This window comes from Triticum urartu, chromosome 2A, assembly GCF_056163025.1.
Source record: "Triticum urartu cultivar PI428250 chromosome 2A, HENAU_Tu73, whole genome shotgun sequence".
Lineage (NCBI taxonomy): Eukaryota > Viridiplantae > Streptophyta > Magnoliopsida > Poales > Poaceae > Triticum > Triticum urartu.
Window position 1 is genome coordinate 313,945,720 of NC_141874.1, and position 3,128 is coordinate 313,948,847.

Below are 3,128 nucleotides of genomic sequence, written 5' to 3' on the forward strand. Positions count from 1 at the left end.
AACGGATGTGGATGACTGCGGCTATGGCCGGCGCAGCAGTTTATATAGCAATGGTGGGCGGTGGAGGGACAGACGTGTGGCGCCGGAGTAGCCGCCTCGGCAACCACGTATCATTAATGTGGGCGGCAGAAGGACGGACGGACGACACTTGTGTCGTTTGAAGGAGGAGCAATCGCATGCACCGGGAAGCGGGGTGGGCGGTGCTGACCGTTTCGAGTGGAAAGCGTGCGCGGGCGAGGGAGGCGGTCTGGGTGGGCCAGGGCAGTCAGACTCGTGCTTGGTAGTGGGTCGGTCCAGCAGCCGGACATGCTGGCTCACCAGCTACCTCGCCGAGCTGAGCGACGACAATCAGATGATGGACGTAGCTTCCGACCAGGAGCCGATGCCACTGTCGAAGCCGGTTCATGCCGTGTTCACCATGGAGCAGGCACGACCACACTTCGATGCCCTAATGGCGGAAGAGCTACCAGCGCAGGAGGACCTGTGCTGGAACCTCCGTATCCTTAATGAGCACCGGTGAACAAGCGAACAACAATGCCGTCGTGGACATGTGGCCCTATGATCCTGGCTTCCCGAATGAGCAGCAGGCATTGTATCAGACCATCCATAGGGCCCGCGAGGCCCTCTCCGTCATCCTTCGAGTTGTTGTGCTAGCCGTGGCGCCGTCATCTCACGTTGTCAACATGGTCAACGGACATGAGGATGAGGAGATGACTTTACTTGGAGAGGATGACAGTGGGGACCCACCAGGGCCATAGCCGGACGTACGCAAGTGCCTCCTTATTAGTATATAAAACTATAATTTTTTTGCTTCCTCCTGGTTTCCTGACATCACGATCCCACACCATTGTCAACCTATGTAGTCAATAAACGAGAGAATTGCACAAGAAGCGACCGACAACTGGGACCAAGCAACTCGAGCAGTATTTGTGTTTTTGAGGTGTGAGCACTGCAGAGTTTTTCTTGAGCGATGTTTAGCCCACATATTAATTTTTCTCCTCTAAACAACAACGAAAACATCGCTGCAGCTATTAACTGGGTGGGCTGTGGCCCATCTAGCCCATGCCAGATATCCAACCCAGATATTAATTTTTTTCAAGCTGAAAATGGCTAGCCCAGCTATACTTTTTTTAGGAATACCCAGGCAAGGTCAAGTTGTTATTCTCCGCCCCGCTAGACTACAAATCTTTCCTAGGAGGGATGCATTAGCCTTAACAAGAAAACGGGCTTTAAGAAATAATAAATGGGATGTAATTATAAAAACTGGGTAGTAACTATAAAAAATGCACCAAACATGTAATTACTTTATAAAATATTATTTTTGGATATTGAAAATTTTAATTTCATTAATTGTTGCGAGCGCAATGTTTTGTTGGATTTTTACGTAATATAAATTTATATTGAAATTGTATTTAATCTGACTAGAAATTTCGGGATAAAAATATTTTGGATCCCATCAAAATGTGGGAAATTTTATTGAATTCTGTTTTGAACGGTTGGTTGAAATGGGCTGTACTTTTAACAAACTGTAAATGGGCTGTAGTAAATTCCATTAGAATTCAAAAATTGGCTGCACATTCTTACAAATCTCAAATGGGCTATAAGTTCTCTACCACACACTTGTGGCCTTACTAAGTTGACGCGTCCCCTCAAAAAAAGAGAGTTGACGCGTATGCAAGGCTTTGTCAACTTATAGTCAACACACGGTTCTAGTAGTAGTGGCCGTTGGATGTCCATCCAACGGATGCCGTGCTTCTTCTTCAATCTAGGATATTCTAGCTTCATCCGCCCAAAAAATGATTCCTCCCCCTGACATCTGGGGCGCACCATTTCGGAAGCTGACTTGTGGGCCTACTAAGTTGATGCGTACCATGGGCTTTGTCAACTTAGTCAATATAAACGATTCTAGCTGTAGTGAACGTACGATGTCCATCCAATGACCATCGTGCTTCTTCAACCTCTGGTCTTCTTGCTCCAGCAGCCCAAAGCAGCACCGGTCGTGCCGCCTGCTCCTGCCTCCCGTGGCCGGCTGTGCTGCCGCGTAGGCCTCACCGCCCCCTACTACTCCCACCGCTGGCCAGGGCATCCCTCCACTCATCCACACCCCCTGTTATTTGCAGCGACAACAGCCTCACACCGCAGCCAAACCAGTGAACCCTCGTACTCCTCTCCGTGTGGGCATCCACTGCCGCGTCTTCCCCAGCTTCGCGTTGTCCCCTTCCTAGGCCTTGCCGTCATCCACCGCCCTGGTGCTCTCGGCGCGGCGTGGTCAACGTGGTCAAGGAACGACTTCCATCGGAAGAGTGCTGTAAGTGGAGAGGCTGACAGCTGGGTCCAAGGCAGCCGCAAGGAAGTGCCTCCTTATTACGCGAAAAATAATTATTCCTCCACCTGACAGCAGGGACCCACCAGAAGGGCCACCGTATTTGGTAAAAAAAACATTCCCCCCTGACTGTTGGGACCCACCGGACAGGCCAACATATTTCGTGAAAAAAACGTTCCCCTCGTTGTCAGGCCAGACCCACCGGAGGTGCCTCCTTATTACGCACAAAAAGTGAATACTCCCCCTGCTAGTTGGGACCCACCTTGGTGGGAGGCTGACTTGTGGGCCTACTAAGTTGACGAGGACGGAGTGCCTTGTCAACTTAGTCAATATGAACGATTATAGCTCTAGTGACCGTACGATGTCCATCCAACGGCTGTAGTGCTTCTTCTACCTCTGGTCTTCTTGCTCCAGCTGCCCAAAGCAGCGCCGGTCGTGCCGCATGCTCCTACCTCCCATGGTCGGCTGTGCTGCCATAGAGGCCTCACCGCCCCTACTATTCCCACCGCTGGCCAGGCCCTGCGGCGACGGCAGCCTCACACCGCAGCCGAACCAGTGAACCCTCGTTGTAACGCCCTCGATGTGGCTATATCTCCCACGTGTCGAAGCACGACTTAGAGGCATAACCGCATTGAAAGCAATGTCACAAGTGAGGTAATCTTCGCAAACAACCCATGTAATACAATAAGGGAGAAGATACATAGTTGGCTTACAATCGCCACTTCACACAATTTCATGAATAAAGCATTACAACAATCAAATACAATCAAGGTCCGACTACGAAACCAAAATAAAAGAAGAACCC